The following is a 16239-nucleotide window of genomic DNA, read 5'->3' on the forward strand; positions in this document are numbered from 1 at the left end:
GCTCCTGTCAGGCTCTCTCTTCTCTGTCTCTCTCTTCTCTTCTCTGTCTCTCTCTCTCTGTCTCTTTCTCTCTCTCTCTCTCTCTCTCTCTCTCTCTCTCTCTCTCTCTCTCTCTCTCTCTCTCTCTCTCTCTCTCTCTCTCTCTCTCTCTCTCTCTCTCTCTCTCTCTCTCTCTCTCTCTCCCTCTTCTCTGTCTCTCTCTCCCTGTCTCTTTCTCTCTGTCTCTCTCTCTCTGTGTCTCTCTCTTTATCCCTCTCTCTGTATCTCTGTCTTTCTCTCTCTGTGTGTCTCTCTCTCTCTCTCTCTCTCTCTCTCTCTCTCTCTCTCTCTCTCTCTCTCTCTCTCTCTCTCTCTCTCTCTCTCTCTCTCTCTCTCTCTCTCTCTCTCTGTGTCTCTCTCTCTGTATCCCTCTCTCTGTCTCTGTCTCTCTCTTTCTGTCTCTCTATCTCTCTCTCTGTATCCATCCCTCTCTGTCTCTCTCTCTCTCTCTCTCTCTCTCTCTCTCTCTCTCTCTCTCTCTCTCCCTCTCTCTCTCTCTCTCTCTCTCTCTCTCTCTCTCTCTCTCTCTCTCTCTCTCTCTCTCTCTCTCTCTCTCTCTCTCTCTCTCTCTCTCTCTCTCTCTCTCTCTCTCTCTCTGTCTCTCTCTCTCTCTGTCTCTCTCTCTCTCTGTCTCTCTCTCTCTCTCTGTATCTCTCTCTGTCTGTATCTCTCTGTCTATCTCTCTCTCTGTGTCTCTCTCTGTAATTCAATTCAATTAAATGGACTTTATTGACATGGCAAGTTCATTATTACTTACATTGTCAAAGTATACATATCTAAAATAAAAGAATTGATATATATTATATATATATATATATATATATATATAGATAAATTGTGGGACCAACAGCACTAATAATAGTAGTAGTGGACATGGGATTACCATTAACAACAACTACAACAACAATATTGATCAGAACAACAATACATTAAAGCAATAGTAGTAGACCAGTGTCAACATGACTGAGAAGACACATGACGTGGTATGAAAGACAAAACAAAACAAGATGGGAAATATTATCGACATTAATTTGCACTTTTCACTGGCTGTCCCTCAGGTTGTGGCAGGACACATATTTGGCTGCCAAAACGGCACATTTGGGCTTTTCACCCAATAAATATTTGATTTTATAGTTTCCAATTTTTTGTATTGAATTATAATTTTGGGAAAGAAATATTCTCTTAGGTCTGAGTATTTGTCACAGTGTAATAGGAAATGCAGCTCTGTCTCTACCTCTCCCCTGGAGCAGAGTGAGCACAGCCTGTCCTCTCTGGGAAGCCAGGTTTGTCTGTGCAGACCGGTCTCTATAGCCAGACTGTGCTCACTGAGTCTGTACCTAGTCAATGTTTTCCTCAGTTTTCTATCAGTCACAGTGGTCAGATAGTCTGCCACCATGTACTGTCTGTTTAGAGCCAAACAGCATTGAAGTTTACTTTGATTTTTTGTGGTGTTTTTCCAATATGACATATATTTTTATTTTTGTTTTTTGATGATGGTTGGGCCAGATTTTCTGAGTGCTGTCCTGAGGCTCTATGGGGTTGGTTTGGGTTGGTGAACTGAGCCTCAGAACCAGCTGGCTGAGGGGACTCTTCTCTTGTTTCATCTCTTGACATTGTAGAGCTGTGTGATGGAAGGTTTTGGGGTCACTTGTTTCTAGATGGTTGTGAAATTTGATGGCTCTTCTTTCTATTCGAATGAGGAGGGGGTTTTGGCCCAATTCTGCTCTACAGGCCTTATTTGGAGGTTTTCTTTACACTTGCAATACAGTCTTGCAAAACTCTGCATGCAGTATTTCAATTGGATGTTTGTCCCATTTGGTAAATTAATTATTAGAGAGTGGACCCCATACTTCACTGCCATATGGAGCAATTGGTTCTATAACTGATTGAAACATTTTGAGCCAGATTCTAATTGGAATTTCAATTTTGATGTTCCCTTTAATGGCTTAAAATGCTCTTCTTGCTTTGTCTCTCAGCTCCTTCACAGCCATGTGAAAGCTTCCTGTGTTGTATTTAGTCCTAGATATATGTAGGTTTTTGTGTGTTCTAATAGAACTGTGTCAAAATATAATTTATATTTGTCATCCTTATTTCCGGACCTTTTTTGGAATATCATTATATTGTTTTTTTTTTAGGTTAACGGTCAGAGCCCAGGTCTGACAGAACCTGTGGTTAATGGTCAGAGCCCAGGTCTGACAGAACCTGTGAAGATGATCTAGATCTAGGTGCAGCACCAGGTCATCTGCGTACAGCAGACACTTGATTTCAGTGTAGTGTAGGGTGAGACCTGGTGCTGCCAATTCTTCTATTGTTTTTGCCAATTCATTAATGTAGATGTTAAATAGTGTTGGACTTATTGGGCAGTCCTGTTTCACTCCCTGTCCCTGAGAGAAGAAGTCTGTTTGCTTGTTGCCAATTTTAACTGCACATTTGTTTTTAGTGTACATTGACTTAATAAAATCATATATTTTCCCTCCAATACCACTTTCTATTAGTTTATAAAAAGGACCTTCGTGCCAAATTGAATCAAATGCTTTCTTGAAATCTACAAAACACGAGTAGATTTTGCCTTTGTTTGAATTTGTGGTCTGTATATTTGATAATTTCATTTAAAATACCATCAGCACCACAGGCCTTTTTGGGTTGGAGAGTGCATAGTTTTTCCAATAATTCTTCTTCTGTAATTGGGGTATCCGCAGGATTCTGATAGTCTTTGACTGCTGATTCAAGGATTTGTAATTTTTCTTGTATATCGTTTTGTTCTGGGCTCGTTGTTATATTGCTGTAGAGGTTTACAAAGTGATTTCTCCACATATCCCCATTTTGGATAGCCAATTCCTCATGATGAGGTTTGTTTAATTTATTCCAATTCTCCCAGAAGTGGTTTGATTCTATGGATTCCTCAATTCCATCCAGCTGATTTCTAATGTTCTGTTCCTCTGTTCTTAGGGTGTGTTTGTATTGCTTCAGTGTTTCCCCATATTGAAGGCCTATATTTTTGTTGTCTGGTTCTCTGTGTTTTTGATTAGATATATTTCTCAATGACTTTCTTAGATTTTTGCAGTCATTATCAAACCATTTTTCATTATCTGTTATTTCTGGTTTGCTCTTATGCTTCTTTAAATTAGCCAAGGAGGCTAACTTGTCAAATATAAAGTTTATGTTCCAAACAGCCAAATTTACACCTTCATTGCTGTAGGAGAATGTTAAAAAGTTGTCCAGGAGAGATTGTATTTTTTGGCTACTAATTGCTTTTTGGTAGATGTCTGTACTGTTTGCACTCCATCTACAGGCCTGTTTTGTACCATGTCATTTATTGGGCCGTGATGCTTCATGGTTAGGTTCTGCTCTTCTCAGATACACTGTGATTTTACTGTGGTCTGAGAGAGGTGTTAGTGGGCTGACTGTGAAGGCTCTGAGAGACTCTGGGTTTAGGTCAGTAAGGAAGTAGTCTACAGTGCTGCTGCCAAGGGATGAGCTGTAGGTGTACCTACCAAAAGTGTTCCCTCTCAGCCTACCATTATATATATGTATATATATGCCATTTATCAGAGCTTTTATCCAAAGATAAAACGTATGGGTGGTCCCGGGGATCGTACCCACTACCCAGGCGTTACAAGCGTTACAAGCGCCATGCTCTACCAAAGAGCTACAGAAGGACCATTGACTATGTACAGACACAGTGTTCCACAGAGCTGTAGGTGTACCTACCGAAAGAGTCCCCTCTCAGCCTACCATTGACTATGTACAGACCCAGTGTTCCACAGAGCTGTAGGTGTACCTACCGAAAGAGTCCCCTCTCAGCCTACCATTGACTATGTACAGACCCAGTGTTCCACAGAGCTGTAGGTGTACCTACCGAAAGAGTCCCCTCTCAGCCTACCATTGACTATGTACAGACCCAGTGTTCCACAGAGCTGTAGGTGTACCTACCGAAAGAGTCCCCTCTCAGCTTACCATTGACTATGTACAGACCCAGTGTTCCACAGAGCTGTAGGTGTACCTACCGAAAGAGTCCCCTCTCAGCTTACCATTGACTATGTACAGACCCAGTGTTCCACAGAGCTGTAGGTGTACCTACCGAAAGAGTCCCCTCTCAGCTTACCATTGACTATGTACAGACCCAGTGTTCCACAGAGCTGTAGGTGTACCTACCGAAAGAGTCCCCTCTCAGCTTACCATTGACTATGTACAGACCCAGTGTTCCACAGAGCTGTAGGTGTACCTACCGAAAGAGTCCCCTCTCAGCTTACCATTGACTATGTACAGACCCAGTGTTCCACAGAGCTGTAGGTGTACCTACCGAAAGAGTCCCCTCTCAGCTTACCATTGACTATGTACAGACCCAGTGTTCCACAGAGCTGTAGGTGTACCTACCGAAAGAGTCCCCTCTCAGCTTACCATTGACTATGTACAGACCCAGTGTTCCACAGAGCTGTAGGTGTACCTACCGAAAGAGTCCCCTCTCAGCTTACCATTGACTATGTACAGACCCAGTGTTCCACAGAGCTGTAGGTGTACCTACCGAAAGAGTCCCCTCTCAGCTTACCATTGACTATGTACAGACCCAGTGTTCCACAGAGCTGTAGGTGTACCTACCGAAAGAGTCCCCTCTCAGCTTACCATTGACTATGTACAGACCCAGTGTTCCACAGAGCTGTAGGTGTACCTACCGAAAGAGTCCCCTCTCAGCTTACCATTGACTATGTACAGACCCAGTGTTCCACAGAGCTGTAGGTGTACCTACCGAAAGAGTCCCCTCTCAGCTTACCATTGACTATGTACAGACCCAGTGTTCCACAGAGCTGTAGGTGTACCTACCGAAAGAGTCCCCTCTCAGCTTACCATTGACTATGTACAGACCCAGTGTTCCACAGAGCTGTAGGTGTACCTACCGAAAGAGTCCCCTCTCAGCTTACCATTGACTATGTACAGACCCAGTGTTCCACAGAGCTGTAGGTGTACCTACCGAAAGAGTCCCCTCTCAGCTTACCATTGACTATGTACAGACCCAGTGTTCCACAGAGCTGTAGGTGTACCTACCGAAAGAGTCCCCTCTCAGCTTACCATTGACTATGTACAGACCCAGTGTTCCACAGAGCTGTAGGTGTACCTACCGAAAGAGTCCCCTCTCAGCTTACCATTGACTATGTACAGACCCAGTGTTCCACAGAGCTTCGCGAGCTGTACTCTGTTTTTGTTTTTCACTTTGTCATAGTTGTTTCTGGGGGGTCTGTGGTGAGGGAAAGATTGTTGCTTCCTGGTAGGTGTTTATCCCCATGACTGTTAATAGTGTCTTGTTCTTCTGCTGTTCTAGCATTCAGGTCTCCACAGACCAGTACGTTGCCGTGGGCCTGAAAGTGACTAATTTCCCCCTCTAGAATGGAGAAACTCTCTTCGTTGAAGTAGGGGGACTCTGAGGGGGGAATGTATGTGGAGGAAATGGAGAAACTCTCTTCATTGAAGTAGGGGGACTCTGAGGGGGGAATGTATGTGGAGGAAATGGAGAAACTCTCTTCATTGAAGTAGGGTGACTGTGAGGGGGGAATGTATGTGGAGGAAATGGAGAAACTCTCTTCATTGAAGTAGGGTGACTGTGAGGGGGGAATGTATGTGGAGGAAATGGAGAAACTCTCTTCATTGAAGTAGGGGGACTCTGAGGGGGGAATGTATGTGGAGGAAATGGAGAAACTCTCTTCATTGAAGTAGGGTGACTGTGAGGGGGGAATGTATGTGGAGGAAATGGAGAAACTCTCTTCATTGAAGTAGGGTGACTGTGAGGGGGGAATGTATGTGGAGGAAATGGAGAAACTCTCTTCATTGAAGTAGGGTGACTGTGAGGGGGGAATGTATGTGGAGGAAATGGAGAAACTCTCTTCATTGAAGTAGGGTGACTGTGAGGGGGGAATGTATGTGGAGGAAATGGAGAAACTCTCTTCATTGAAGTAGGGGACTCTGAGGGGGAATGTATGTGGAGGAAATGGAGAAACTCTCTTCATTGAAGTAGGGTGACTCTGAGGGGGGAATGTATGTGGAGGAAATGGAGAAACTCTCTTCATTGAAGTAGGGGGACTCTGAGGGGGGAATGTATGTGGAGGAAATGGAGAAACTCTCTTCATTGAAGTAGGGTGACTGTGAGGGGGGAATGTATGTGGAGGAAATGGAGAAACTCTCTTCATTGAAGTAGGGTGACTGTGAGGGGGGAATGTATGTGGAGGAAATGGAGAAACTCTCTTCATTGAAGTAGGGGGACTCTGAGGGGGAATGTATGTTGAGGAAATGGAGAAACTCTCTTCATTGAAGTAGGGGGACTCTGAGGGGGAATGTATGTGGAGGAAATGGAGAAACTCTCTTCATTGAAGTAGGGTGACTCTGAGGGGGAATGTATGTGGAGGAAATGGAGAAACTCTCTTCATTGAAGTAGGGGGACTCTGAGGGGGAATGTATGTGGAGGAAATGGAGAAACTCTCTTCATTGAAGTAGAGTGACTCTGAGGGGGAATGTATGTGGAGGAAATGGAGAAACCCTCTTCATTGAAGTAGGGTGACTGTGAGGGGGGAATGTATGTGGAGGAAATGGAGAAACCCTCTTCATTGAAGTAGGGTGACTGTGAGGGGGGAATGTATGTGGAGGAAATGGAGAAACTCTCTTCATTGAAGTAGGGTGACTGTGAGGGGAGAATGTATGTGGCACAGAGGAAGAGGGGTTTATCTGTCAAGACAGCCTCCTTGTTGATTTTTAACCAGATAAAGAATTCTCCTGTTTTGATCAATTCGATTGAATGAATTAGTTCAGATTTATACCATATCAGTATTCCCCCTGAGTCTCTGCCCTGCGTGATTTATTTTAATTTAGTGGTTGGTATGATTATCTCCCTGTAACCTAGTGGACAGCCAGTGGAAACATCACCTCTGCACCATGTTTCCTGTAGTACTACAATATCAACATCATCAATTTCTTTCAGGAAGTCTGGGATTCTGCTCTTTAGTCCAAAAGCAGAGGACTTCAATCCTTGTAAATTCCAACATGCAACGTAAAAAGATTTGATATGTTTTTCTCTCTTTACCTTCAAAATGAGACAAACACTCAATCCAACAAGAACTATTCAAATAGGATTTTTCAATTAAAGTAAACTCTTATTATGCATTGTGATTTGTTTATCATTTAAGATAGAATTTGTGTCATGCCACTTGGTTGGGTGTAGTGTGAGGATGGTGGAGTTCTTGTGCTCATCTTACTATGACCCTTGGCCTATCACATGTGAGCATAGTAGACTCAGCATTTGTTTCATGTCACTAATTTGGTTGGTGGGGCTGGGCCAGTTGCTCCTCTCACAGCCTGTGCGTAGCTCTGCCTGCTGGGCTGTGGCTCCTCCAAGTGTGGGTATGCAGTGGGGGGGCAGGGGGTGGGAGGCCTCGTCTGGGTGGCTCTGAAGCTGGGCTGGGGTGGTCTGTGCTGCGCTGGCTGTGGTGGGCATTGAGGTTGGTGGTGCTGTGGCTGGGGGTTCCAGGGTGCTGGTCCGGGGTGTTGTCTCGGTGATCTTGGGGGGGTGGAGATTGCTCCGCTGTTCCTGGGTGGAGAGGTCGTACTGCGGTTTAAAGCGACGTCCTTGAGAGTCTTGACAAGGATGGGGACGGTTTCCCTGTACAGGTGAACATGGTCATAGAGACAGTCCAGATCGAGGGTGGGGTGGTGGGGACTGTCTCCCTGTACAGGTGAACATGGTCATAGAGACAGTCCAGATCGAGGGTGGGATGGTGGGGACTGTCTCCTGTGTAGGTGAACATGGTCATAGAGACAGTCCAGATCGAGGGTGGGATGGTGGGGACTGTCTCCTGTACAGGTGAACATGGTCATAGAGACAGTCCAGATCGAGGGTGGGGTGGTGGGGACTGTCTCCTGTACAGGTGAACATGGTCATAGAGACAGTCCAGATCGAGGGTGGGGTGGTGGGGACTGTCTCCCTGTACAGGTGAACATGGTCATAGAGACAGTCCAGATCGAGGGTGGGATGGTGGGGACTGTCTCCCTGTACAGGTGAACATGGTCATAGAGACAGTCCAGATCGAGGGTGGGATGGTGGGGACTGTCTCCCTGTGTAGGTGAACATGGTCATAGAGACAGTCCAGATCGAGGGTGGGATGGTGGGGACTGTCTCCCTGTACAGGTGAACATGGTCATAGAGACAGTCCAGATCGAGGGTGGGGTGGTGGGGACTGTCTCCCTGTACAGGTGAACATGGTCATAGAGACAGTCCAGATCGAGGGTGGGATGGTGGGGACTGTCTCCCTGTACAGGTGAACATGGTCATAGAGACAGTCCAGATCGAGGGTGGGATGGTGGGGACTGTCTCCCTGTACAGGTGAACATGGTCATAGAGACAGTCCAGATCGAGGGTGGGATGGTGGGGACTGTCTCCCTGTGTAGGTGAACATGGTCATAGAGACAGTCCAGATCGAGGGTGGGATGGTGGGGACTGTCTCCCTGTACAGGTGAACATGGTCATAGAGACAGTCCAGATCGAGGGTGGGATGGTGGGGACTGTCTCCCTGTGTAGGTGAACATGGTCATAGAGACAGTCCAGATCGAGGGTGGGATGGTGGGGACTGTCTCCCTGTGTAGGTGAACATGGTCATAGAGACAGTCCAGATCGAGGGTGGGGTGGTGGGGACTGTCTCCCTGTACAGGTGAACATGGTCATAGAGACAGTCCAGATCGAGGGTGGGGTGGTGGGGACTGTCTCCCTGTACAGGTGAACATGGTCATAGAGACAGTCCAGATCGAGGGTGGGATGGTGGGGACTGTCTCCCTGTACAGGTGAACATGGTCATAGAGACAGTCCAGATCGAGGGTGGGATGGTGGGGACTGTCTCCCTGTACAGGTGAACATGGTCATAGAGACAGTCCAGATCGAGGGTGGGATGGTGGGGACTGTCTCCCTGTGTAGGTGAACATGGTCATAGAGACAGTCCAGATCGAGGGTGGGATGGTGGGGACTGTCTCCCTGTACAGGTGAACATGGTCATAGAGACAGTCCAGATCGAGGGTGGGATGGTGGGGACTGTCTCCCTGTACAGGTGAACATGGTCATAGAGACAGTCCAGATCGAGGGTGGGGTGGTGGGGACTGTCTCCTGTACAGGTGAACATGGTCATAGAGACAGTCCAGATCGAGGGTGGGATGGTGGGGACTGTCTCCCTGTACAGGTGAACATGGTCATAGAGACAGTCCAGATCGAGGGTGGGATGGTGGGGACTGTCTCCCTGTACAGGTGAACATGGTCATAGAGACAGTCCAGATCGAGGGTGGGATGGTGGGGACTGTCTCCCTGTGTAGGTGAACATGGTCATAGAGACAGTCCAGATCGAGGGTGGGATGGTGGGGACTGTCTCCCTGTGTAGGTGAACATGGTCATAGAGACAGTCCAGATCGAGGGTGGGATGGTGGGGACTGTCTCCCTGTACAGGTGAACATGGTCATAGAGACAGTCCAGATCGAGGGTGGGGTGGTGGGGACTGTCTCCTGTGTAGGTGAACATGGTCATAGAGACAGTCCAGATCGAGGGTGGGGTGGTGGGGACTGTCTCCTGTACAGGTGAACATGGTCATAGAGACAGTCCAGATCGAGGGTGGGATGGTGGGGACTGTCTCCCTGTACAGGTGAACATGGTCATAGAGACAGTCCAGATCGAGGGTGGGATGGTGGGGACTGTCTCCCTGTACAGGTGAACATGGTCATAGAGACAGTCCAGATCGAGGGTGGGATGGTGGGGACTGTCTCCTGTACAGGTGAACATGGTCATAGAGACAGTCCAGATCGAGGGTGGGGTGGTGGGGACTGTCTCCTGTGTAGGTGAACATGGTCATAGAGACAGTCCAGATCGAGGGTGGGATGGTGGGGACTGTCTCCCTGTGTAGGTGAACATGGTCATAGAGACAGTCCAGATTGAGGGTGGGATGGTGGGGACTGTCTCCCTGTGTAGGTGAACATGGTCATAGAGACAGTCCAGATCGAGGGTGGGATGGTGGGGACTGTCTCCCTGTGTAGGTGAACATGGTCATAGAGACAGTCCAGATCGAGGGTGGGATGGTGGGCCAGGTGTACATTGGGTCGCAGGGCACAGTCCCGGGAGAGGCTGGCGTGTATTCTTTGGATTGTGGCAGGGTGGAAGTCCTTCCTCTGTAGAAGGTTTGACACCACGATTCTTGAGTTGGGGAAGATTGCGGAGGCCTTCTCAATCACTCCCCGTAGTGAAGTCGCCACCCTCTCCTGCTGAGCACGCAGGTCGTTGCTTCCGGTTTGTATGATTATGTGGCTTGGCTACCCGAGATGGGCCTTATCAAGCAGCTCCATGGCCCTCTGCTGCGTTGTTGTCACCACACCTTTCTCCTTTTGTGTCGAGGGAAAAGTTTCTTCTCCTGAACAAACTTCCCATTTGAGTCCATCAACAGGACGATGTCAGCCAGTGTTTCTTCTGGACTGGGGGGGGCAGAGGGGGGGCTGGTGGGTGTTGGAGCTGGGGTGTGGCTGGTCTGTGCCGGTGCCGCTGTCAGTGGGAGGCTGTTCTGTGGGTTGAGGAGGAGGGGTGCAGCAGGCAGGGCTGGGGAAGCCTGGCTGGTTGATCTGGGCTCCTCTGCTGTGTGAGGACAGGGCTGGGGAAGCCTGGCTGGTTGATCTGGGCTCCTCTGCTGTGTGAGGACAGGGCTGGGGAAGCCTGGCTGGTTGAGCTGGGCTCCTCTGCTGTCTCTCTCTCTCTCTCTCTGTACCTCTCCCTCTCTCTGTACCTCTCTCTCTCTCTGTACCTCTCTCTCTCTCTCTCTCTCTCTCTCTGTACCCCTCTCTCTGTACCTCTCTCTCTCTCTGTACCCCTCTCTCTCTCTTTCTGTACCTCTCTCTCTCTCTCTGTACCCCTCTCTCTCTCTCTCTCTCTGTACCTCTCTCTCTCTGTCTCTCTCTCTCTCTCTGTACCTCTCTCTCTCTCTCTCTCTCTCTCTGTACCTCTCTCTCTCTCTCTCTCTGTACCTCTCTCTCTCTGTACCTCTCTCTCCCTGTACTTCTCTCTCTCTCTCTGTACCTCTCTCTCTCTCTCTCTCTCTCTCTCTCTGTACCTCTCTCTCTCTCTCTGTCCCTCTCTCTCTGTACCTCTCTCTCTCTCTCTCTCTGTACCTCTCTCTCTCTCTGTACCTCTCAAACTCTGTAAGTTTGGGTCAGTCACAGTGGACAGGTATTCTGCCACTGTGTACTCTCTGTTTAGGGCCAAATAGCATTCTAGTTTGCTCTGTTGTTTTGTTAATTCTTTCCAATGTGTCAAGTAATTATCATTTTGTTTTCTCATGCTTTGGTTGGGTCTAATTGTGCTGCTGTCCTGGGGCTCTGTGGGGTGTGTTTGTGTTTGTGAACAGAGCCCCAGGACCAGCTTAGGCCAAGGTATGTATAGTTTTTTTGTGTGCTCTAGGGCAACAGTGTCTAGATGGAATTTGTATTTGTGGTCCTGGCGACTGGACCTTTTTTGGAACACAATTATTTTGGTCTTACTGAAATTTACTGTCAGGGCCCAGGTCTGACAGAATCTGTGCAGAAGATCTAGGTGCTGCTGTAGGCCCTCCTTGGTTGGTGACAGAAGCACCAGATCATCAGCAAACAGTAGACATTTTACAGGTTCTAGTGGGGTGAGGCCGGGTGCTGCAGACTTTTCCAGTGCCCTCGTCAATTCGTTGATATATATGTTGAAGAGGGTGGGGCTTAAGCTGCATCCCTGTCTCACCCCACGACCCTGTGTGAAGAAATGTGTGTGTTTCTTGCCAATTTTAACCGCACACTTGTTGTTTGTGTACATGTATTTTCTACTGTCGCCTGTCTCTGTCTCTCTCTGCAATTCTGAAGGCCTGTTCCTCCACACTGGGATGGGTATTATTTCTGTGGCAACAGTCTCTAGTAAGGAACACTGAACCGATCAAAACCCTGTGATTATTATTATAGTATATATACTCTGCTGACACAACATGGGTTTTGTTTCCTTTCTATCAAGTCAATTCCTATTTCAGTTTTGCTTAGTTGCAGAAAAGGCAGCGACGGTAACTTTGATGCAGCTGTCTCAATTAGCTTTGGTCTCATCAATCTCCCTGGACATCATGACTTTCTCTAAACTGTCATTCATCTCAGAGCCCAGAACCAAATCAAGTGGAGCTGGCAGACGGACATTAACATTTACGTGAAACACTCTGTCACCAGAGATTAAACTGACGTAAATATGTTAGAACTGCCAGGGGCAAGACATTTATTTAGGAAATCCCCAGTGTTTTTATTTAACAGGCCCTGTCTACGGGGATATTACATTGGAGCAAAACAACACATGCATATATTTTTAAAAGGAGGTTTAGAAAACGTGAAAAGGCATCCTGGTGGGCAGAGTGAACACAGGTCATGCAGCCACTTCATATCTTTTATACAGCGAGTTGTCCCTAAAACAGGGCTAATTTACTATGAATTAATGTGGTGCTTGGTGCTCAGTGGAATGTGGTGCCTGGGCTCAGTGGAATATGGTGCTCAGTGGAGTGTGGTGCCTGGTGCTCAGTGGAATATGGTGCTCAGTGGAGTGTGGTGCCTGGTGCTCAGTGGAATATGGTGCTCAGTGGAATGTGGTGCTCAGTGGAATGTGGTGCTTGGTGCTCAGTGGAATCTGGTGCTCAGTGGAATGTGGTGCCTGGTGCTCAGTGGAATGTGGTGCCTGGTGCTCAGTGGAATGTGGTGCTTGGTGCTCAGTGCAATCTGGTGCCTGGTGCTCAGTTGGATTTGGTGCTCATTGGAATGTGGTGCCTGGTGCTCAGTGGAATGTGGTGCCTGGTGCTCAGTGGAATGTGGTGCCTGGTGCTCAGTGAAATGTGGTGCCTGGTGCTCAGTGGAATGTGGTGCTTGGTGCTCAGTGGAATGTGGTGCTTGGTGCTCAGTGGAATGTGGTGCTCGGTGCTCAGTGGAATGTGGTGCTCAGTGGAATATGTTGCCCGGTGCTCAGTGGAATGTGGTGCCTGGTGCTCAGTGGAATGTGGTGCCTGGTGCTCAGTGGAATGTGGTGCTTGGTGCTCAGTGGAATGTGGTGCTTGGTGCTCAGTGGAATGTGGTGCTTGGTGCTCAGTGGAATGTGGTGCTTGGTGCTCAGTGGAATGTGGTGCTTGGTGCTCAGTGGAATTTGGTGCTCAGTGGAATTTGGTGCTCAGTGGAATGTGGTGCTTGGTGCTCAGTGGAATTTGGTGCTCATTGGAATGTGGTGCCTGGTGCTCAGTGGAATGTGGTGCCTGGTGCTCAGTGGAATGTGGTGCCTGGTGCTCAGTGGAATGTGGTGCTTGGTGCTCAGTGGAATGTGGTGCTTGGTGCTCAGTGGAATGTGGTGCTCAGTGGAATGTGGTGCTCAGTGGAATTTGGTGCTCAGTGGAATGTGGTGCCTGGTGCTCAGTGGAATATGGTGCCTGGTGCTCAGTGGAATGTGGTGCCTGGTGCTCAGTGGAATGTGGTGCTTGGTGCTCAGTGGAATGTGGTGCTTGGTGCTCAGTGGAATGTGGTGCCTAGTGCTCAGTGGAATGTGGTGCTTGGTGCTCAGTGGAATGTGGTGCTTGGTGCTCAGTGGAATGTGGTGCCTGGTGCTCAGTGGAATTTGGTGCCTGGTGCTCAGTGGAATTTGGTGCTCAGTGGAATTTGGTGCTCAGTGGAATTTGGTGCTCAGTGGAATGTGGTGCTTGGTGCTCAATGGAAAGAGGTGCTTGGTGCTCTGTGGAAAGTGGTGCTTGGTGCTCAGTGGAATGTGGTGCCTGGTGCTCAGTGGAATATGGTGCTTGGTGCTCAGTGGAATTTGGTGCTCAGTGGAATGTGGTGCCTGGTGCTCAGTGGAATGTGGTGCCTGGTGCTCAGTGGAATGTGGTGCTCAGTGGAATATGTTGCCCGGTGCTCAGTGGAATGTGGTGCCTGGTGCTCTGTGGAATGTGGTGCTTGGTGCTCAGTGGAATGTGGTGACTGGTGCTCAGTGGAATGTGGTGCTTTGTGCTCAGTGGAATGTGGTGCTTGGTGCTCAGTGGAATGTGGTGCTTGGTGCTCAGTGGAATGTGGTGCCTGGTGCTCAGTGGAATGTGGTGCTTGGTGCTCAGTGCAATCTGGTGCCTGGTGCTCAGTTGGATTTGGTGCTCATTGGAATGTGGTGCCTGGTGCTCAGTGGAATGTGGTGCCTGGTGCTCAGTGGAATGTGGTGCCTGGTGCTCAGTGGAATGTGGTGCTTGGTGCTCAGTGGAATGTGGTGCTTGGTGCTCAGTGGAATGTGGTGCTCAGTGGAATGTGGTGCTCAGTGGAATTTGGTGCTCAGTGGAATGTGGTGCCTGGTGCTCAGTGGAATATGGTGCCTGGTGCTCAGTGGAATGTGGTGCCTGGTGCTCAGTGGAATGTGGTGCTTGGTGCTCAGTGGAATGTGGTGCTTGGTGCTCAGTGGAATGTGGTGCCTAGTGCTCAGTGGAATGTGGTGCTTGGTGCTCAGTGGAATGTGGTGCTTGGTGCTCAGTGGAATGTGGTGCCTGGTGCTCAGTGGAATTTGGTGCCTGGTGCTCAGTGGAATTTGGTGCTCAGTGGAATTTGGTGCTCAGTGGAATTTGGTGCTCAGTGGAATGTGTTGCTTGGTGTTCAGTGGAAAGAGGTGCTTGGTGCTCTGTGGAAAGTGGTGCTTGGTGCTCAGTGGAATGTGGTGCCTGGTGCTCAGTGGAATATGGTGCTTGGTGCTCAGTGGAATTTGGTGCTCAGTGGAATGTGGTGCCTGGTGCTCAGTGGAATGTGGTGCCTGGTGCTCAGTGGAATGTGGTGCTCAGTGGAATATGTTGCCCGGTGCTCAGTGGAATGTGGTGCCTGGTGCTCTGTGGAATGTGGTGCTTGGTGCTCAGTGGAATGTGGTGACTGGTGCTCAGTGGAATGTGGTGCTTTGTGCTCAGTGGAATGTGGTGCTTGGTGCTCAGTGGAATGTGGTGCTTGGTGCTCAGTGGAATGTGGTGCCTGGTGCTCAGTGGAATGTGGTGCTTGGTGCTCAGTGCAATCTGGTGCCTGGTGCTCAGTTGGATTTGGTGCTCATTGGAATGTGGTGCCTGGTGCTCAGTGGAATGTGGTGCCTGGTGCTCAGTGGAATGTGGTGCCTGGTGCTCAGTGGAATGTGGTGCTTGGTGCTCAGTGGAATGTGGTGCTTGGTGCTCAGTGGAATGTGGTGCTCAGTGGAATGTGGTGCTCAGTGGAATTTGGTGCTCAGTGGAATGTGGTGCCTGGTGCTCAGTGGAATATGGTGCCTGGTGCTCAGTGGAATGTGGTGCCTGGTGCTCAGTGGAATGTGGTGCTTGGTGCTCAGTGGAATGTGGTGCTTGGTGCTCAGTGGAATGTGGTGCCTAGTGCTCAGTGGAATGTGGTGCTTGGTGCTCAGTGGAATGTGGTGCTTGGTGCTCAGTGGAATGTGGTGCCTGGTGCTCAGTGGAATTTGGTGCCTGGTGCTCAGTGGAATTTGGTGCTCAGTGGAATTTGGTGCTCAGTGGAATTTGGTGCTCAGTGGAATGTGTTGCTTGGTGTTCAGTGGAAAGAGGTGCTTGGTGCTCTGTGGAAAGTGGTGCTTGGTGCTCAGTGGAATGTGGTGCCTGGTGCTCAGTGGAATATGGTGCTTGGTGCTCAGTGGAATTTGGTGCTCAGTGGAATGTGGTGCCTGGTGCTCAGTGGAATGTGGTGCCTGGTGCTCAGTGGAATGTGGTGCTCAGTGGAATATGTTGCCCGGTGCTCAGTGGAATGTGGTGCCTGGTGCTCTGTGGAATGTGGTGACTGGTGCTCAGTGGAATGTGGTGACTTGTGCTCAGTGGAATGTGGTGCTTGGTGCTCAGTGGAATGTGGTGCTTGGTGCTCAGTGGAATGTGGTGCTTGGTGCTCAGTGGAATGTGGTGCCTGGTGCTCAGTGGAATGTGGTGCCTGGTGCTCAGTGGAATGTGGTGCCTGGTGCTCAGTGAAATGTGGTGCCTGGTGCTCAGTGGAATGTGGTGCTTGGTGCTCAGTGGAATGTGGTGCCTGGTGCTCAGTGGAATGTGGTGCTCAGTGGAATATGTTGCTCGGTGCTCAGTGGAATGTGGTGCTTGGTGCTCAGTGGAATGTGGTGCTTGGTGCTCAGTGGAATGTGGTGCTTGGTGCTCAGTGGAATGTGGTGCT

General features: G+C 48.9%; 1 long non-coding RNA gene and 1 pseudogene across 4 annotated transcripts; both read left to right on the forward strand.

Annotated features, from left to right (window-relative positions):
• LOC118377046 (trafficking protein particle complex subunit 9-like) overlaps nucleotides 1-16239 on the forward strand; it is a 459082-nt pseudogene that overhangs the window by 97610 nt on the left and 345233 nt on the right.
• LOC127909349 (uncharacterized) lies at nucleotides 8056-10124 on the forward strand. Of its 4 annotated transcripts, none has more exons than XR_008070889.1 (6): nucleotides 8056-8141; nucleotides 8532-8661; nucleotides 8922-8986; nucleotides 9311-9440; nucleotides 9892-9956; nucleotides 10022-10124. It is a non-coding gene; the product is annotated as an uncharacterized LOC127909349 (long non-coding RNA). The 4 variants fall into 4 exon arrangements; XR_008070890.1 differs by lacking the exon at nucleotides 8056-8141 and adding an exon at nucleotides 8381-8466; XR_008070892.1 differs by lacking the exons at nucleotides 8056-8141; nucleotides 8922-8986 and adding an exon at nucleotides 8381-8466.

This window comes from Oncorhynchus keta, chromosome 19, assembly GCF_023373465.1.
Source record: "Oncorhynchus keta strain PuntledgeMale-10-30-2019 chromosome 19, Oket_V2, whole genome shotgun sequence".
Lineage (NCBI taxonomy): Eukaryota > Metazoa > Chordata > Actinopteri > Salmoniformes > Salmonidae > Oncorhynchus > Oncorhynchus keta.